The following is a 22,796-nucleotide window of genomic DNA, read 5'->3' on the forward strand; positions in this document are numbered from 1 at the left end:
AATGTTTTTTTAAATGGGAATAATGAGTATTTTACATGTAAATTGTGGCCCCGCCAAGATTGCGCCCCTAATTGGAGTGGATCATTATACATAATAAATGTAAATATGTACAGTTTGTCACCCAGATTTCAATATCTATATATTTGGACGTGCTGTTCAAGGTGTGAGACTCTTATCGAGCTAATTTTGACGTTGAATGTTTTAAAGATTAGGAGTACGATAATTAGTCCACTGTATTATGATAAAAGTTTTATTTTGCAATAACGTTATATATAGGGGCTAATGTGATGATTGAACAAAGCAACGGAGCACTAAAAGCAACAAAAGATGGTCTAACTGTTGCAGAAAGCATTGAGTTTAATGATAAAGTCAAGAATGCTGGTGCAAGTCTTGTGAAACAAATTGCTACTGCTATAAACGATGTCACAGGTGATGGTAATATTCTTGTCATGATGAATAATTTGCGCCTAGTTATTATATTTAATAATTAACAACCTTTTGTGACAATTGTTTTAATGGTTTGTGTTTCAGGTACTACAACGGTGGTCCTTACACGTGAAATATTTTCAGAAGGATGCAAAGCAGTTGCAGCTGGTGTGAATGCAGAGGACCTCAGGCGAGGTGTTTTAAATGGCGGTCGATGCAGTTGTAGCAAACTTGAAGAGTAGGGCTCTCATGATAAGCACATCTGAGGAGATCACACAGGTTGGTGAATTGGTATATTAAATTTGGTATGAAATTGCCTTCTGATGGGTACTGAATGTAATATAAGTAACAGGTGGCTACAACTTCTGCAAACGGAGAACGTGAAATAGGTGAATTAATAGTCAAAGCTATGGAGAAAGTTGGGAAAGACGGTGTCGTCACAATTCAAGTAAGGCTGCATTTAGTTACTCTTTACCCTTAATTATTAGGAGTTCGATCAATTTAATTTGTTTAAATTAACATCAGATAATTTACTATATTTTTTTTTTTGCAAAATTCGTATTATGGACTGATGTAGGACGGGAACACATCGTATAATGAACTAGAAGTTGTTGTAGGAATAAAGCTGGACTGCGGATACATGTCTTCACAGTTCATTACAAACCAAAAAAATCAAACATGTGTAAGTTTGTGTGATTACTACTTTGTTAGAATATTAGTATTCACATTGTATTTTATGTATCATTTATATTTGAATACATACATTCATTGATGATTCACAGGAACTTGACTGCCCTGTGTTAGTAATACGCGAGAACAAGATTTCAAGCGTTGATTTTGTTAACAAAATGTCAAAGTTGGCACAGAAGAGAGTATTATCCCTAAGTCTTTTTAACCTAATCAACGAATTGTTAACCATTTGTATTTGTTGATCACCTGATCAATTATTCTATTATGATGCTTTTTCAGAAACAACGACCCCTGTTAATTCTTGCTGAAGATGTGGAAAAAGATGCATTGGCTGCGTTGATTGCTAACAAGCTTCAGACTGGATTAGTGGTTTTTACAACTTTCAAAGAATTTTTCTCTATTCATTAATAACTATCGTTCTTAGTTTATGTAACTGACTTTTTTTTAAATAGGTTTGTGCTATAAAAGCACCTGGTTTTGGTGAAAACCGAAAGGCAATCTTGCATGATCTTGCCGTCACTGTTCGTGTGGTGAGTTTTGAAGTTATATAAATGGGTCAAAATTTGGTCATTTTTTAAGTAAACGAGTCAAAATTGTTGGAAAATTTGTTACGTGTGTATTAGTAGGTTGTTATGACACAACAAATGCACACTAATAGACATTGATGAATGAGATATCGATGTGTGATTGTGTGTATTTGAAAGAAAATACTATAGTGGTGTATCCCACATTGGTGGGATGGAGAACTTGTGCCTTGTTTTTCCTCTATAAATAGAGAGGTAAACTAAGTTGCAACACACACAAAACCTTACACACAACACAAGCATTGTTGCAAGGTTTTTCCAACTTCTTCTTCTTCTACATTTTTGGTTTCTTTTATTCGAACATTTTTCAGGTTTACGGTTAACTCCGGCAGTACTACTGCTCCGGCTGTTGTACCCTGGGAAACGACGAGTTCTCTTGGGAGACTCGAAATATTGTTTTAAGGGCCCCGTGTTCAACACGATCCTCAACCAAACCATTTACATTTTTTTTGTATTGTATTTGGTTTATTTCTTTGATTCTGTATTGTATTTCAGATTCTTGTATTGTATTGTATGAGTAATAAAACTGTTTGTTAATTTTCTGTTTATTTACTCAATTCACGAATTCGGTTCCTACAATCTTAAAACAATATTTTTAAAACCGTTTCGTGAAAACTTTGTTTAAATTTTCAGAAACTATTCTGTTTTGATCCAAACCAGTTTTGTTTCAAAATAGTATATGTTTTAAAAATAGTTTTTTCTTTTCTGTTTTGGTCTCAGAATCAAGAATTGGATCTTCAAAGTTGGACTTAGACAGATTCATTCTTGGTTTAGCATTCTGAAATCAGAAAAGGCTCATTTTTGGGCTGTTTTTGGCTATCTAGCACGAGATAGCTTATCGTGAAAACTTTGTTTAAATTTTCAGAAACTATTCTATTTTGATCCAAACCAGTTTTGTTTCAAAATAGTATATGTTTTAAAAACAGTTTTTTCTTTTCTGTTTTGGTCTCAAAATCAAGAATTGGATCTTCAAAGTTGGAGTTAGACAGATTCGTTCTTGGTTTAGCATTCTGAAATCAGAAAAGGCTCATTTTTGGGGTTGTTTTTGGCTATCTCGCACGGGATAAATTTATCTCGCAAATTTCAGAATTTTCTGAATTTTTTTCTAAGTTACTAACTTGGTCTGTTTTATGTGTTTAAGAATGATATGACCAACCCCAAACACTTCTAATGCTACCCCTGCTGTCCATTTGACCCCAGCCAATGTGGGAGCGACCACAATGGCTAACCATGCTGAAAAACCCGAAAAGTTCACGGGTGTCCACTTTAAGAGGTGACAGCAGAAAATGTTTTTCTACTTGACAACCTTGAACTTAGCACAGTTCTTGGAGAAAACAGTGCCCATACCCACTGCCCAAGATGATGCCCAAAGTGTGAGTGCTTTGGACGCTTGGAAACATTCTGAATTTCTATGTCACAATTACGTGCTCAATGGTTTGGCGGATCCATTGTATAACGTCTATTGTGGGATAAAGATTGCCAAAGAACTATGAGAGTCTTTAGACAAGAAGTATAAAACCGAAGATGCGGGAACAAAGAAATTTGTTGTGGCCCGTTTTTTGGACTTTAAAATGGTTGACTCCAAGACTGTGATCACCCAAGTCCAAGAACTACAAGTTATACTTCATGAAATTCATGCTGAGGGTATGACACTTAGAGAAACGTTCCAAGTAGCAGCCATAATTGAAAAGTTTCCTCCTAGTTGGGTTGAGTTTAAGAATTATCTTAAGCACAAACGAAAGGAGATGACTATTGATGAATTAATTGTTCGTCTTCGAATTGAGGATGACAATTAAACGGCTCAAAAATCAGCTCGTGTGGAGCCAATGGCTAAGGCCAACATGGTTGAACTTGGACAATCTTCTAGGGGGGGGGGGGGCATAAGGGTAAGGGTAAAATGGATAAGGGAAAGGGAAAGGTGAACCTTGGACCGAAGAAGGAGGTTGTGAAAAAGAAACCTCAATCTTCAAACTTCCAAGGTGTTTGTTACAATTGTAATGAGAATGACCATCGTGCGAACCAATGCAAGAAGCCTAAGCGTGAGCGTGCACATATGGTGGATGAAAATGGTGAACCGTTGGTGGCAATAATCACCGAGCTCTCGGCAATGATTGAAGAAATCAATCTTGGAGGGGACAAACCGCAAGGATGGTTCATTGATAAGGGTGCGACCCGTCATGTGTGTGGTGACAAGACCCTCTTTAGCACCTTTAAGGAAGCTGCTAGTGATGCTAAGTTGTTTATGGGGAATCAAGCAACGACCGACATCAAGGGTGAAGGGAATGTGATCTTGAAGATGACTTCGAGAAAAGAGCTTACTTTGAGCAACACTTTGTATGTGCCCGAAATTCGTAAGAATTTGGTTTCGGGTTGGTTGCTTAATAAGTTTGGTTTTCGTTTAGTGTTTGAGTCGGACAAGTTTGTCTTGACTAAGCGTGGAATGTATGTTGTTAAGGGCTATGCCCTCAATGGTATGTTTAAACTTGATGTAACCGTGATTGGAAATGAAATGAATAAGGCATTTACTTCTGCTTATATTATTGAGTCTTTAAATTCAAATGTTTGGCATGGTAGATTAGGACATGTAAATTTCAATTCACTTCGTCGTTTAATTAAATTAAAAAGCATACCAACATTCCACGTTGATACAAAATCGAAATGCGAAAAATGTGTTGAATCCAAACTTACAAGATCATCCTTCAAATCGGTTGAAAGAATAACCGAAACACTTGATTTAATTCACACCGATGTGTGCGATTTAAAAATGTGCCCAACAAGAGGGGGAAACAAATATTTCATCACGTTTATTGATGATTGCTCAAAATATTGCTATGTATATTTACTTAAAAGTAAAGATGAAGCAATAGAAAATTTTATCTTGTTTAAAAAATGAAGTTGAGTTACAACTTAACAAGAAAATTAAACGTGTGAGAAGCGATCGAGGAGGTGAATACGTTTCACCATTTGCGGATTTATGCGCACAAAGTGGCATAATACATGAATTAATCGCTCCTTATTCTCCACAATCAAATGGCATGGCGGAACGAAAGAACCGTACATTGAAAGAGATGATGAATGCCATGTTGGTTAGTTCTGGGGTGAGCCATGACATGTGGGGGGATGCCATTTTAACGGAAAATTATCTTTTAAATAAGATATCTCTCAAGATTAGGGACGAGACTCCTTATAAGTTATAGAAGGGAAGAGAACCTTCGTACAAATACATGAAAGTGTGGGGGTGCCTAGCTAAAGTCTCCGTACCACATCCTAAGGCTCTTAGGATTGGTCCCAAAACTGTTGATTGCATTTTCATTGGATATGCTCACAATAGTAGTGCACATCGGTTTTTGGTACATGAATCCAAAAATCCAAATGTACACGTAAACACTTTCATGGAGGCGAGCCCCGATACTGTCTCGTATTTTGAGCACGTGTTTCCTAAGTTAGGACACACACATGAGGCCTCATCATCACGAGCGAATGATGTAGGTGCAAGCTCGTCAACACAAAATGACGACTTGGTTCATGAAGGAACACATGAACGGCCCGAGACTGAGAATGGTGATTTAAGACGAAGAAAAAGACAAAAGGTTGCAAAATCTTTTGGTCCTGACTTCGTAAGCTTTATGGTTGAAGGTGAACCTAATACCTACCATGAAGCAGTGACCTCACCTGAAGGACCTCAATGGAAAGAAGCAATCAAGAATGAAATTGATTCGATCTTACAAAATCATACTTGGGAATTGGTAGATCTTCCAATTGGTTGCAAACCACTTGGATATCGTTGGATATTCAAAAAGAAGATGAAAGCCGATGGAAGTATTGATAAATACAAGGCGAGGCTAGTGATCAAAGGTTTTAGACAAAAGGAAGGTCTAGACTATTTTGATACTTACTCACCTGTAACACGTATAACCTCTATAAGGTTGGTGCTTGCAATCGCGTCTTTACGAAGTTTGGAAGGGCACCAAATGGATGTAAAAACGGCTTTTCTAAATGGTGATTTGGAAGAAGAGATATACATGGAGCAACCTGAGGGTTTCTCCGCCCCTGGTCAAAAGGGTAAAGTATGCAAACTCATCAAGTCTTTGTATGGCTTGAAGCAAGCTCCAAAACAATGGCACCAAAAGTTTGACCAAGTCATGATTGGCAATGGTTTCAAAATTAATGAGTGTGATAAATGTGTTTATGTTAAAAACACAAATGGAGGTTATGTTATTTTATGCCTTTATGTGGATGACATGCTTATCATTGGGAGTAATGATAAAATGGTTCAATCTACAAAAGACATGTTAAAGGCACGATTTGACATGAAAGACATGAGTTTAGTTGATACTATTCTTGGAATAAAAATCATTAAAACCAAAGAAGGTCTTACTTTGAGTCAAGCACACTATGTCGACAAGATTCTTGAAAAATTCAACAAGGAAGACAAGCGAGTGGCTCGTTCTCCTGTTGACACTACTCTACATCTATGTAAAAATAGAGCTGAGCCGGTTGCTCAATTAGAGTATTCAAGAATCATTGGAAGTCTAATGTATCTCATGACATGTATGAGACCCGATTTAGCATACGCGGTGAGTAGGCTAAGTAGATATACTAGCAATCCAAGTGTTCAACATTGGAAAGCTATTATAAGGGTGCTTAGGTACATAAGATACACAAGAGACTATGGTTTGCATTATACCAACCATCCAGCTGTGATCGAAGGGTATACTGATGCGAACTGGATTTCGGATATGAAAGATTTCAAATCAACAAGTGGGTACGTGTTCCTACTTGGTGGGGCAGCAATATCTTGGAAATCATCCAAACAAACTGTAATTGCTAGATCCACAATGGAGTCTGAATTCATTGCCTTAGACAAATCTGGGGAAGAGGCAGAATGGTTACATCAATTCGTGGAAGACATTCCACAATGGCCAAAGCCGTTGTCGACAATTTGCATACATTGTGACAGTGAGTCTGCAATTGGTAGATCTCAACGTTCAATGTATAATGGCAAATCAAGACATATGAGACGTAGACATAACACGATACGACAACTACTGTCAACGGGTGTTATCACGATTGACCATGTGAGGTCAGAAGGTAACATTGCAGACCCATTAACAAAAGGCTTAAGCACGGATAAATTTTATAAGTTGTCGAGAGGAATGGGACTAAAGCCCGCAATAAAGGAAGTATGAGGGAAACCTAACTTAGAATACTGGAGATCCCAAGAGCTAAGTTCAATAGGCAAACTTAATCATATGACCAGAGGCAGTCACTGTGGGGGAGTACCCCAAAACCAAAAGGAGTCTTGAACTTCCTAGTCCTTTCTCCTAGGGAGTACCCTAAAACCAGTGACATTTGGAAAAGGTTAAGCATATTAAGGTTAAGTGAAATAACCATGATGCTTTTAATGATCCATGGGAATCACCTATGTTAGAGAGAAGTGTGGTCGCTTCGAATGGAATTGTGGGGAGGCGCAATTTCCTAGAGCTCTCGCAGAACCAGGACCGTGATCCATGACCATAACGGACACAAGAATGAGGGGTTGACCAAACCAGGGAAAGTATTGTGTGAAGGCATATTGTCGTCTACACAAATGGGGGTCTGTTCAAAGTCATCGCGATTACAAACCGCTAGGAGGCTAAGTATGCTTCACAACGGAAGGTTCAAAGGGTAACACCTACCTATCCGGCAATAATCAACTGCTGAAACTTACTTCGAAGAATCGATTTCCATTCATGTGGGGGATTGTTGGAAAATTTGTTACGTGTGCATTAGTAGGTTGTTATGACACAACAAATGCACACTAATAGACATTGATGAATGAGATATCGATGTGTGATTGTGTGTATTTGAAAGAAAATACTATAGTGGTGTATCCCACATTGGTGGGATGGAGAACTTGTGCCTTGTTTTTCCTCTATAAATAGAGAGGTAAACTAAGTTGCAACACACACAAAACCTTACACACAACACAAGCATTGTTGCAAGGTTTTTCCAACTTCTTCTTCTTCTACATTTCTGGTTTCTTTTATTCGAACATTTTTCAGGTTTACGGTTAACTCCGGCAGTACTACTGCTCCGGCTGTTGTAGCCTGGGAAACAACGAGTTCTCTTGGGAGATTCGAAATATTGTTTTAAGTGCCCCGTGTTCAACACGATCCTCAGCCAAACTGTTTGCATTTTTTTTGTATTGTATTTGGTTTATTTCTTTGATTCTGTATTGTATTTCAGATTCTTGCATTGTATTGTATGAGTAATAAAACTGTTTGTTAATTTTCTGTTTATTTACTCAATTCACGAACTCGGTTCCTACAAAAATTACCATCTATAATCTACCTGCAGCGTGGAACTGAAGAATCAGTAGTATGTTTCCTGGCTTTTGTAAAAAGGTTTAAATTGCTAGCTAGATGCTTACATTAAATCATGGATTAACAGCAGTTAGGTGATTAATTTAAAACTGGTTTATAATTAGTTAATTTATTAATGTTTTAGGTCATTGTATCCAAAAATGACACAGTTGTGGTTCATGGTTATGGTAATAAGGAGTTCATAGAACAACGATGTGAACAGGTGCACTTCCATTATATTCAATCTATGACATATATTTGTAACAATTAACAAGATTGAATAAAGGAAAGGTTAAATGGTGTTGTTTGACAGATAAGATCAGCAATTGAGTCTAGCACGTCGGATAATGATAAAGAGAAGTTTCAAAAACGGTTAGCCAACCTTTCAAGGAGTGTTGTTATCAAGGTATTGTCATGTAGCTTTTATTTACTTTTATGCTTAAGGGATGATTTGTTTTGAAATATTTAGATTGGAGGAGCTAGTGACATTGAAGTAGGTGAAAAAAAAGATAGAGTTACATATGCGTTAAATGCAACGAAGGCGGCTTTTGAGGAAGGAATTGTTCCAGGTAATTAAATTGGATAGCATTTGTTGTCTTGTATTAATCATTAAACAATAGATACATATTAAGCAATCCCATTTTTATTTAGGTGGTGGCGTTGCTCTTTTGTATGCATCTAAAGAATTGGACAAGTTGCAAACAACCAATTTTGATCAGAAAATAGGTGTTCAAATTGTTCAAAATGCGGTAAAGGTTAGAACACTCACAACTATAAACATGTTTTTGCATTTTTCACACGGTTGTTTATAACGTAGTTATCGGTTAAATAAGATGATAAACTTGTCTGTTTTTACTTAACTATTTGCAGATGCAGGTTTATACAATTGCTTCTAATGCTGGAGTCGACGGTTCGGTTGTTGTTTGTAAGCTTTTAGAGCAAGATGACCCGGATCTTGGATATGATGCAGCCAAAGGTTTGATCATTTGTTTTCTTTTAATTTATTTATTTCTTAGTTTTGAATTACCGTTAATAATTAACTCTCGTGATGTATAGGTGAATATGTGGATATGGTGAAAAGTGGAATCATTGACCCACTGAAAGTGATTAGAACCGCGTTAGTTGATGCAGCAAGGTTAGTTAAACTGACCGTGGTTGGGTCGGGGCAAGTTTGATTATTTTATATCTGATTACTGAACCGTTTTTTTGATTGTGTTTAGGATTTCGTCTTTGATGACCGCTAGATACTGCAACAGATTGGCATACATTCTACAGACCAAATAAATACAAAGGGTTGGGTTAGTGTGATTTTAATGTGACTTCGCTTCTTTTTGTTGGCAGTTGGCTTATGAGCGATTTGATTAGCATACAGACATATATTTAAGATTAAGTTTTATGAACAACTATTGATCAATAGATTCATATTATGATATGACTCCAATGTTTTCTTGATGGATGCTATTTTTGAGTAAGTAAAAGAGTTGGTGTTGGTTAAAACACAAACATTAACCATTTTTGTGGATTATATTTATTAGTTTTTTTTCCGGTGTGAATGCCAAGAATATTTAACTATCAAGGAATAAATCAATTATATATGAGGATATTAAGCTACATATCAATCAAAGAGCAAATCCAGCTAGTCAATCAATTAAAGATATCACCTCCACATAATTAGCCTTGCATATATTTGTAATAAAATTGTATCCTTTAAGTTTAGCCTTACACTTATATGTTACAAAGTCAATAAACAAATTGTGTGATACATTATTCACACTTATCTAATATTAACTGCTAAAAGGTTAAAAAAAGAGTCATAGAACGGCCAACTAACACATCCACTAATTATACACCATTGTATGTGACACAAACACTCAATTCTATGAAAATGTATACTACTAATGTTGGGGTATTTTTTGCCCATGAAAAAACCCGACAACAATTATATATTACATGGGTATTACTATTATTATTATTATTATTATTTATTAATATAAAAAGAAAGGGAAAAAATATATATATAGGTTCACGTTTTTTTTCTTTGGGCCCCGTGAGTCCTCACCATGTTTTTGGTGGGCTTGTTATCTTGAACAAGAAACAACAATATATATATTATTAAGGTTTTGTGGTTTGTGAGATATACATTCTGCCGAAAACCACAAACATATACGAAAGGGTGTTTTTTTGGAGTTCCTTTGTTGCGGCCAAAGATCAACAGAGACGACGACAAAGCTTTTGGTATTTTGGTGAAGATAAGAGACGTGCCAAAGATCGATTAATTCTCTCGTTGGTGAAACCTTTTACTCGTTACTCTTTTGTAGTTTGATTCCATAGACTTGAAGATTGGTTGTACCAAGTATATGATGATTTGTGTATGCCTCTAGTTTTACCTAGAGAAGACTTTTGTATTGCTCATTATTGGTGATAGTGGATTTGAAGCGGCTCTAGTAGTCCCGTGGTTTTTTTACTCTCGTGTTGAGAGGTTTTCCACGCTAAAAATTTATTGTGTCATATTTACTTTTATATTATCCTATTTGTTTGCATCCTCATTGGTTTATTCGGGTCGGGGAAAAGTTTAGCCAAACGAAGTTTAATTTCGCACTTTTAGTTTACCGTTCGTGGCTAGGTGGTTGTTTTTCCCAACAGAGTGGTATCAGAGCTTCAGCTCTTGTTCTTGGGTTAAGACTTGTTTGAACGATGGAAGCTAATACGGGTAGGATGGTGAGTTTGAATGGTTCCAATTATCATGTTTGGAAAGGCAAGATGGAAGACCTTCTTTATGTGAAGGATTATTATTTGTCTGTTTTTAGTACTGATAAACCTGAAAATAAAATTGATGAAGAATGGAATATTTTGCATCGGAAGGTTTGCGGGTATATTCGGCAATGGGTTGATGATAATGTTTTGAACCATATTAGCGGGGAGATTCATGCTCGTACTCTATGGACCAAGCTTGAAGAGTTGTATGCTCAGAAGACCGGGAACAATAAGTTGTTCTTGATTAAACAGTTGATTAACTTGAAATACCGTGATGGAACTCCTGTCACTGATCATTTGAATGTTTTTCATGGTGTTATTAACAGCTTACTGGTATGGGTATTAAGTTTGAAGACGGGATACAAGGTTTATGGCTTCTTGGTACGTTACCGGATTCTTGGGAGACTTTTAGGGCATCGTTGTCCAACTCCGCAGCTAACGGTATTATTACTATGGAATTGGCTAAAGGTAATGTTATAAATGAAGAGATGAGAAGAAAGTCACAAGGTTCCTCTTCACATTCAGATGCCTTGGTTACCGAAATTAGGGGGAGAAGCCATAGCAGAGGTCCGAGTAATAGAGCAAAGCACCGCAGTAAGTCCAAAGGGAAGTTTGAAGAATATGAGTGTCATCATTGTGGTAGAAAAGGGCACACAGTAAAATATTGCAGGCAACTGAAAAAGGAGAACAAGAAGGCTAATTACAACAATAAAAAGAACAACTACAAGAAAGATGATAGTGATGAAGGTACTTCTGAAACTAACACTGCCACCGAAGAGTTTTATATTTGTTGTGATTATGATAGGGTGAACATTGCACATGATGATTCGAGTTGGGTTGTTGACAGTGGTGCTACTTGTCATGTGACATCACAAAGGGATTTTTATTCGTCTTATACTTCTGGTGATTTTGGGAATGTCAAGATGGGTAATAATGGGCTATCAAAGATCGGTGGTGTTGGGGATGTTTGTTTGAAGATTGATACTAGGATGGATTTGGTTTTACACAGTGTGAAACATGTTCCGGATATTAGACTTAATTTGATCTCCGCAGGCACATTAGATGATGATGGTTTCCACAGTACCTTTGGTGGTGGAATTTGGAAACTCACTTGTGGTTCGTTGATCGTGGCAAGAGGTGAAAGAACTTCAAAGTTATACATGGCACATCCAAAGATTTCCAGAGACTCGATTAATTCATTGACGAATTCTGATGCGACTGATATGTGGCATAAGAGACTTGCTCACATAAGTGAAAAGGGGATGTCTATTTTATTGAAAAAAGATGTCTTGTCCGGTGTGAAAGATGTTCATTTGAAGAAGTGTTCTCATTGTATGAATGGTAAACAAAAGAGAGTTTCTTTTCATAGTCATCCGCCTCATAGAAAAGAAAGTATACTTGACTTGGTGCATTCAGACGTATGCGGTCCTATGAAGACTAGAACACTTGGGGGCTGCTTATATTTTGTCACATTTATAGATGATCATTCGAGGAAGGTATGGGTTTATACTTTAAAGTCTAAAGATCAAGTATTTGATGTGTTTAAACAGTTTCATGCCCTAGTTGAGAGACAGACTGGGAAGAAGCTCAAGTGTGTTCGTACAGATAATGGAGGTGAATACATTGGTCCTTTTAATGCTTATTGTAGAGAGATGGGTATTCGACACCAAAGGCCACCTCCAAAGACACCACAGTTGAATGGCTTAGCAGAACGGATGAACCGAACCTTGGTTGAAAGGTTTAAGTGTTTGCTATCACATGCATGGTTGCCTAATTCCTTTTGGGGAGAAGCTTTACATACAACGATACATGTTATTAACCTTACTCCTTGTATTCCTTTGCATAATGATGTTCCAGACGAAGTTTGGAGTGGCAAAGTTGTTTCGTATTGTCATTTGCGGGTCTTTGGATGCAAAACATTTGTGCATATCCCCAAAGATGAAAGATCAAAGCTTGATGTGAAGTCTAGACAGTGTATATTCCTTGGTTATGGGCAAGATGAGTTTGGATACAGGCTATATGATCCGGTTTCAAAGAAGCTTGTTAGAAGTCTTGATGTTGTGTTTGTGGAAGACGAGAGTTTGAAAGATATTGAGAAGACACAGGTAGTTCCTCAGTATAATGATGATCTCATTGATTTGGACCCTATTCTTACTCAGCATTCTGAGCCACATCACGAAGATGGCATTCAAAATGACGAACAACATGGTACCAATAATGTTGATAATCAAGAGCATGTGGAGTTAAATGAGGATATTCATCCCGAGTTACCAGTTGATATGCCTACATTTGTCCCACTCAGGCGGTCTACGAGAGATCATCAACCTTCTACTCGTTATTCGACTGGTGAGTACGTCTTACTCACTGATGGGGGATGTGACATTCGTCAAAATTCGGATATCGATTTGCATTCGTGTTGCAAACCTTTATTATACAAACCCGACTCAACATCTTTTTGTTTCTTTATTTATTTATCATATAATATTATTATATATCTCGATCACTAATAAATCGGTGTTAGTCATATTATAGAGTCGTCAAGAAAAACATAAGTGGTTCAAACTAATTTTCGTTAAGTTGTTATAAGCTTTTAAAACCTTTAAACTTGTTTTAAACATTTATTGAAACTTGAGGGGGCTGTTATGAAAATATGCATACATATATCCCAACCCAAAACCCTAACCCTACCCACATTAACATACAACCTCCATCATCTTCTTCCTCCCTTTGTTTTCCGGCCGCTGCCGCCACAGCCGACGCCACCCCTCTGGCCACCACCTCCAACACACACACAAACATCCAACCGCACCCCACCACCTCCTGCCGTTTTCCGGCGAACCTCCATTTCCGGCGAAAAGCCGCCTCCGGCCACCACACCCGCACCACCACCTCCCTTCGTCTCTCCCTCTGGTCCGAAACCTGACACCATCGAACCCTCTCTTCCTCTCACGCACTCCTGGCAGCACCCCCTTTCCCCCGCGTTTCTCCAGCGACCAGAAATCCGGCCGCCGTGTGATCGTTCAAGCTCTCTCGGCTCTCCTCGTTTTTCCGGCGACTTTTGGCCACCGTGACCCTCACCGTCTCTCTCTCTCTCTCTCTTTATCTCTCTGCTCTCTCTCCGTATTTCTCCCTCCTCATATCTCTCTCTATCTCTCTCGCAATGTCTCTCTCTCTCTCTTACTCCATCTCTCTCTCTCGGATCTGCCGGAATTTGGCTCCGGCAACCCTCCGTGTCTTCATCTCCGACGACTCGTGTTCACTAATAGGTACAATTTAATTGGGTTTTGTTATTATTAATCTTTCATATATCGAGTGTCGGATTTAAATTGTTAATAATCGGATATAAAAGTTTGGTTATAAATTGTTATATAAAATATAGAATTAGATTGTTAATAAATTGTGTTTCGGGATTAGATTGTTGAGTCGTCTCGTCAAAACCCGAGTTCGAGTCCCACGTTTAAACCGATTTTGTGTTATCGTAGTTAGAAGTCGTATAATTAGTATAAAACTATTTAAATATATATAACTCATTATTTTTAACAATTATTATTATTATTATTATTAGTATCATTATTCGTATAAATATTAAAGTTGTTAATATTTTTATTAAAGATCATATTATTATTATTTATTAAAATTATACTTCTATCATTTATTTATTTACAATAATATTATTATATTTATTTTATGAATTCGTTTAGAGATCAAACCGACATCGACTATGGTAGCATTACTTACTATTAATATTATTTTTATCAACAACATTTTAATTAATATTAAGATCTTTATTCTTTAACTATTATTATTAGTATTATTAATAATAATTATGGTTATTATTTTTACCGTCATTATCTTACATATCTATATATATATATATGTATATCTAACATATCTTTTTTTAGAATTATTATTATCATTACTATCATTATCATTAATAATATTATTATAAACTTTATTATCTATTCATTTTCATAAGACCGAACTCTTGATTTAAACCCGTCTTATTTCTTTTAATATTGGTTTAACTATTTAAAAGCCCAATAAAATAATATTATTTTATTTTAATTGTCATTTAAGTACGAGTCCCTAACCATTAACAAATTAACCGATAATCCGATTAACAACCGAACCGTCCCATTAATATAGTTTCATTATGGTTTCAAGTTCATTAATATGTATTATGTTATTTATTTTAGCTAAGGTGTTTATCGTTTCAAGTTGGATATGTTCGTTTACCGTTTGAGCTTCATTTATTTATCTATTTATTTCTCGGTTCATCAGTCGAGGTGAGTACTTTCATACCCCTTTTTCCACCTTTCGTTTTGGGGTGACATTTCATACCTATCAAACTAAATGCTTTATTTACTTGAATCTTAAACCCACAAACGTGATTTGTATACTTTACTTGAATAATTGCTTGATTTGGTATTCTATGCTTACATGCTATGTGCCTATGTGTTTATCGCTTTCAGTCATGGGGAAGTCTATAAATCCGTGATCTATCTGGTATTCTCTTATAGCACGGTGTCGTTAACATAATGCAATTAACGATATTCTATTAAATCCTAGACTACTTGGCAACCCCTTGTAGCTAGGTGGCGCTAATGTAATTCTATTAGCGATTGTCAATTTATCCAAGTTGTTGCTTTTATTTATTGTTTTGTATACAAGTTTTGTGGCTTTTTATTACTATATACTTATATGCTCAAACTTATGAATTGTTCACCAACCTTTGTGTTGACAAACTTTATTTTATGAAATGTTACAGGTTTGACTTTTGTTGACTCGAGGACTTGACGAAAAAACGTTACCAAGACTATTAGGATATTAGTAAAACGAACAATATAATTGCTACTTGTATTCAACTTGTTTGTGTAGACGAGATGTGTTGTTTATCGATTTGTTGAAATTAAATGAGTTAAATAAATATTGTCACTTTAAATAGTGTCTTGTGTATTTGTCCAATCACGTTGCACCCCGGCATGTTCCGCCGCCTTTGGTCGGGGTGTGACAGATTGGTATCAGAGCCACAAGACTATAGGATAGGTGGTTAGACATAACGACCTAGTATAGTCTTTACTTTAGGGTCCTTATACGTGTTGCCTATACGTGTTTACCTTACTTAATTGTTCAATGCACTTGTTTATTTATATACTTATTTATTTTATCAAATCATAAATATACACATACACACACTTTCATAGTACTCCAAGGTATCATTACCTTAAAACGCAAAAACATTAGATTTATATTGTGTTTCATGGATCACGAGCTTAACTTGGATCCCGTTGTTTCAAATCTCCTTAAAGATTGTCTCATATAAGATGACCAGTTTAAGTAGTCGAATGCGAGCGTTCCGCTCGCCATCCTAATTTTCGGTGTTTAAACAATAGAACCGTGGTGGTTCGTGGACTAGTGTTTTGACATGACGTTGTATCTCGATTTATTGTGTTATTATTGTTATTTGAGTCAAAAACATGAAAAGTCGCGGTGGTTCGTGCACATGTTTGGACTCCAACGTGGTGTTTTGTAAATGTATTTTTTTTAGAGTTGGAATATCAAGTCATGGTGGTTCATACACGATTTTTCCATCTTTAAATTCTTAAGACATTGTTTACAAATTTCAAGAATTTATACCATTTTTCCTTTATTTTGTTATAAATTCTTATCAAGTCTTCATTTATAAATGTTATATTTTTCTTATTGTTAATAATTCTTTTATATCTCGATTTTATATGGTAAAGTTTTACACCAATTTTCTCATCTTGATTTCACAAAGATTTTTATTGCAAATTTTGTTCATTAAAATCTCTACGTTATTAATAAATAAATAAATATATGTATATATATAGTTTGACCTATTCATAATGATTTTTAATATGTCATATATTTTCATTAAGACTATTTACAAAAAAAAAATCTTATTATATGAATTTCATCGTATTAAGAAGGTTCCTTGTACAAAAAAAAAATTATAATTTTTTTTTATTTTTATAACTATTCCGTTTATTTTGGACGATCACTTCGAAATTTTAATTATTTAAACCTCTCACGACATTTTTAATTATACTATATTATATAATATGCATGGTAGAATTTTCGTTACCCAAATTTATTTTATAACAACTATCACCATGCAATCTTTGGTTCGTTATAAATTTTCACAAATAAAAATTTACATCATATGATTTTACGCGTTTTAAAATTCTTATGATAGTTTTGCCATGATCTTTCAAGAAAGTCACAAACTTACACTTTGTAATCTTCTTGAAACTCTCATGCAAAACTTCATAGAAATTTTACTTTAAAGATCAAAATCGTTTACTTATGATTTCTCGATTTACAATGTCAGTCATTTAACTTACAATGATATTTTTGTTACACGATATTAATAACGAACTTGGTAAAAAAAAATTATTTCGCAACTTTGTTTTCCCAAAGACGACATTCATCATTTAATATTGAAACCTCATAACAAATTTTAACATTCAATTTACGTATTTTAAATTTCCTCATAAGCAATAAATAAATAAATTTATTTTAATCTTTATAAAAAAATTTGTATGATTCACACGCTCGGATCTCAAAAAAAATCTATTTATACAACATATATATTCATATATATATATATTAACTTGTAATTTTTATTATCAAAATTTTCATGGATGCTTCAAATATTATTTATAAATTATGATATTTTCAGTTTAATACTTATTATGGGTAAAAAAAATCTCCCTAAACGCAACCACAAGTTCCCAAACACCCGTATTTCATCTCAAACTACTGCCTTAAATCGAACCACCCTTCCACTTCAAAAGTTATACCTTCACCAACTCCAACCCCCCACGTAAATCCAAGATGTACAAAATCAACCCAACAAAAAGCCATAAATACCGACACTTTTGCGCCATAAAAACCTACCTAACTCACTATCCTAATAATTCAAAGACACCGACAAACACACTCACAAATGCCTTGAACATATACAAACCAAAGCTTACCCAACTATGACTTAAAATCCTTCGACCCATATTATGTCGAGTCACAAATCATATAGCCACACCGTTCCCATCCAACATAAAATTTGTTATCAAAATAGAAACCCAAACACTCCTTACAAAATATATGTATAAACCAAATCTCCACCCAAACTAACCAAGATCAAATTATCCAGCCCATCAACTTAACCCGAGCCCAAATAAGCCCAACCACTACTCACACAAATCATCCAAGCCTAACCCACTCAAAAGACCTAAACTCAACAAACCCCATCGATTCAACTCAAGAAAACTCAACTACTCAAGCCGACCTAAACACTCTCACTTACTACTAAATTTCCAACCATTAACCGTACGAAGCCTAAGACCCCTCTCTACGCATGCAAGTTTCGTTTTTCCCTGAAATTTATATATATATATATACATACATACAACTAGTGTACTTATAATAACATCATGTGTTCGAATAATCGTTTTTAAAATTATAAACCCTAAATATATATATGGTATTGTCATGAAAACAAAATTTTATTATGAGGAATAGTATTTAAGGGTTATTAAACGATTATATGTATGATTTCAAGATTTTAAATATTGTCACTTAAGGTGATAAATCTCTTAATAACTTTATAAACCGAGGTTTCACTTTGAATGTTGAATGCGGAAATTTATTTATTAATAAATTACAACTTTTCTCATATTGCATAAACTCAATGACCACGACTTTGCAAATCTTGGGACGCAATTATAAATATTTTATATTGTTACACAAATTTTTGCTCAATAACGATTTACGCAAACTATTACTTCTTATTATCGCAAGCATTATTTTATAAATATTTTTTTATCACAACCGCTTTATGTATACGACTCCTTTAACAATTTGGGTTACAAGATTTACAATCAATAATAATTTAAATATTTCCCCTAGCAATGCGTTACCGCGATGTTTTGTTATTATGTACATTTCTTAGAAACAATAAAACAGCCTTATTTAAGACCTCATTTTCAGTTTTAGTCTATTATACGCTACGCGATTTACATATTTCGACATTAAATTCGAGTCTCACAACTATTGCGATTTTATTTTCATTTGATGAGATGTTTTGATGACAATATTTTGCACATGAGATTTCATTGTTGTGTTTTGATTTTCATGACCGAATGCAAACTATTCAATAAGAATTTGTGCAATACTTTCAAAACCTCAGTTTTCGCTAAAAAAAAATCTCGTTTATCTTTTAAACGATATTTACATGACTAAGTTATTTATATTTGAGCATTTATGTAAACACGAATTCTATATGTTATTCTATATCATTTCATCTAATCTATTAATGGCCTATGTGTGGCTGTCTACAAGTTTTGGCGCTATTAGAAACCGTTATTATAATGACGATTATATAAATGGTCTCACAATAGTGGCCGTATTCACTTTTTATCACATTTCATCGATGGTTTTGGTTGTTAACTAGATACTATTTTATTTATATTGATGCACGTATGCGTCACCCCAAAAGAAACTCACCTCATTCTTGTGATTCACGCAATCGAAATCCTAATTATTTATAACCTCAAGTTTGTTCACGTGTGAAACTCATCGTACGACGTTATTACAAGTCGTATAATCGTTTATCCCCACCTTATGTGATCATTTATTGGACTTTTCATTTCTATTTTATCGGGTTTCATCTTATCAATTTCATTTAGTACCTCGATTTATAGACTTTGGCAATTATCTAGATGACTTTTGTCTTCGAACCTTATTTCATATTGTTTACCCAAATTTTTATTTTTTTTTTGTTTATTTTATTTTATTTTATTTGATCGTCCCTACTTAATTTAAGCCGAATTGTTATTTCCACCATTGATTTATATTCTAAGCTTTTAAACTGTTTCATTTATGTATCCCATTTTCCTACTTATTAAAAAGTCAATCCCAAAAACAAAAAAAAATGTCTCTTAAACCACGCAATGAAACGAACTATGTGGACCATGCGACGATCGAAATAATTATGGGTGCACACTTTTATAAATATTATTTATAATTAAAAAACCAATTTTATAATAAAAAAATAAAACGGGTCTTGGGTCTCATCAAGACCATATAACTTTTAAACCGGGTTATAACATCTCATTTGTTTGTAAAACAACTTATCATCAAACCATAAGTATATTATTAACTTTCATACAATAAAAAAAATATAAATTCAAAAAATAAATAAATATTATAACAAACAATATAAAGCAACCCCCGTAATACATGGGATAAAAACTAATGTATATATAGGTTATATGGTAAATAAGACTATACTGCTTGTAGATGCCGGTTCAAACAATTGCTTCTAATGCTAGAGTAGAGGGTTCGGATATGGTTGATGGGCTTTTAGAGCAAGATGGCCCGAATCTTGGTTATGACGCATCAGAAGGTTTGATCATATTTTATTCTTTTTTATTTTGAATTATTGCTAATAATTAAACTTTTCAGAACGGGGAAAATGTTTATGAAATCCAAATGGCGTAAAATGCCTAATAATGAGGCATTTTAACATGAAAACAAGTGCCGGATGTATGACATGAAAGCAAGCGTTGGACATTGGGTACTGTGAATTCATCCATGGATTAAAGTAAATAACTACCTTAAGTTTAAGCCATTTGAATTTAATAATTCAACATGTTGGTCCTCCTTACCCTTTTTCTTGAAGCATCAGAGGTGATGATTAAAAGTAGTTGCTTTAATTAATATGTCGTTAAAAAAGAGTAGCTGGTTTTTTAAGTATTTTGACATAACAATGGAAACTTTAATTAAATCATAGTTACTTATCGTGGCCAGTTGACCCCTCAACTCGTAAAAGGTATTCTATACTTTCATTCAATTTTGTCACTTCATTTTTAAATAGAAACAAACCAAAAAAAGAAATAAAAAAAATCGCAGGTCTAGAGTAAGATTCGAACTACATAAAGTCGTTAAAAACTTAAGTATTCATTCGATTTTGTCACTTTATTTTCTAATAGAAAAAAAGAAAAAAGAAAAACATGTATCTAATAGAAAAAAAAACATTCACATGTCAAAATTAGGATTCGAACTATGACACTGCCAACACAAAACAACTTAAAGAAATCTACACCTGCCACACTATCAAAGAGTTCATGACTTTATTCCACAAATATATCTTATATACAAATAGTCTAGAAAAACTTATTTGTGACACAAACTTTTCAATTATACTTAATTAGATAATTCTTTAATCTATAATAAAACTTAGTTATCATAGAATAAATATTCTACTTTTGCATTTTAGTTGTTTTTATTTGAACTAGTAGAATTCATTCGCACGTTTCCGTGGAAAATTTGTTATATTCACTAAACATAAAAGTAATAAAAGTTACAAACTTAAAATTGCAAATTAATTATAAATTAAGTTGCGTTACGATACGATATCACTTCGCTGATGGTAGTGTAAAAGGACCAAAATTTTACGGAAACCGAATTGTATCGAAACCAAAAACTATAAAATCAAATACATATACCTATGTTATTCATACAGTCTTAGTTTGGTTCGATAAAATATTACGTGCATCACAAAATTATAAAAAGTTTATTTACAATGGTTTGGTTAAATGGCTTAGTTGAGTAACCCTGGATGTCGACATGTGTATTACATTGACAAAAAAAGAAAGAAAGAAAGAAACGAATACCAATATAGGTTCTGATAGTACGCCACCGGTGATTATATTGTTAGGTTGGGATTGGTTTGATTCGTCATGCCATGCGCACTCTATATAATCTATGATACTTAAACGCATTTTGGTTCACATGGAATTGGAATTGATTCCACTGAAAATCATGTTTTGTTTGATTCACACGGATGGAATTTGAATGGGTTCTTTCCTTCACTCATAGATTTCCTAATTCCTTCTACTTGATTGAATTTGTAAGGCTAAAGGTATGGTTTATTTGAGGGATAATGACCAAAATAGACTTTTTTTTATCAACAACATTCCTTGACTAACCTACTTAAACCAAAAATACTAAAAATGGTCACTTTCTAAACTGTCGTATCCAACGTATTAGAACTGACATTCAACAAATCTACTTGACACCCTTCCGTTTTTAAACCAACCACATCTAGACACGAATACACTTAAACTGTCGGCCATAAATCTATTCCGCCGGGCTTCATATATATTCTGTCAGGCCTCATATCTATTCTGTCGGGCCTCATATCTATTCAGTCGGATTTCATATCTATTATGTTGGGGCCGACGGAATAATATTACATACGAAAATGAAGCCTGACGGAATAGATATGGAGGCCCAACAAATAGAATGGATATGAAGCCCGACATAATATATATGATGCCTGACGGAATATAATTATGGGCGATAGTTTAAGTGTATACGTGTCTAGATGTGGTTGGTTTAAAAACGAAAGGGTAATAAATAGATTTGTTGGACGTTAGTTTTAATATTTTGGATCAGACAGTTTAGAAAGTGATCATTTTGAGTATTTATGCTTTGAGTGAGCTTGCTAAGGAATGTTGTTGGTAAAGAGGGGGTGGGGGGGGGGGGGGGTGGTTACTCGTGTTATATATCCTTAACATTCCAATTGAAAGTTGAAAGCTTACCAACAAAACAAAACCCATTGGCCATTGTCTCTCTTCTTTCTTTCTATTTCTACTGCTGTGCGACTTCAATTCCATTGACAAAAAAAAAACATGTTTCCTCTTCATGACAGGTATAATTAAGAATCTCACAATCATGGTTTTTTATCAAGTGACTAACAAACATGTTTTTCTTTAATGGTTTTCATCTTCTCATTTTGAAATCAAAACATAAAATTATCAAGTGGGTCACAAACTCCAATTTTTGGATTCAAAATCGAAATCACTAAAAGGCCAAATAGATAGTCAATACAGTGGACAATTTTTGGTTTCGAAACCCAAATCTCTCTGTTCGATCCTTTGGTGTTCAAAACACTCCTTAGGGGGGAGGGGTG

At 34.6% G+C, this 22,796-nt stretch overlaps 1 pseudogene; it reads left to right on the forward strand.

The window, feature by feature from the left end:
* Positions 1 to 276: 276 nt before the first annotated feature.
* Positions 277 to 9,594, forward strand: LOC143599756 (chaperonin CPN60-2, mitochondrial-like; annotated as a pseudogene).
* Positions 9,595 to 22,796: the final 13,202 nt, after the last annotated feature.

The sequence above is a fragment of the Bidens hawaiensis genome, unplaced genomic scaffold (genome assembly GCF_021521415.1).
Source record: "Bidens hawaiensis isolate Kalapana, Puna unplaced genomic scaffold, B.hawaiensis_p1.1 tig00052657_1, whole genome shotgun sequence".
Classification (NCBI taxonomy): domain Eukaryota; kingdom Viridiplantae; phylum Streptophyta; class Magnoliopsida; order Asterales; family Asteraceae; genus Bidens; species Bidens hawaiensis.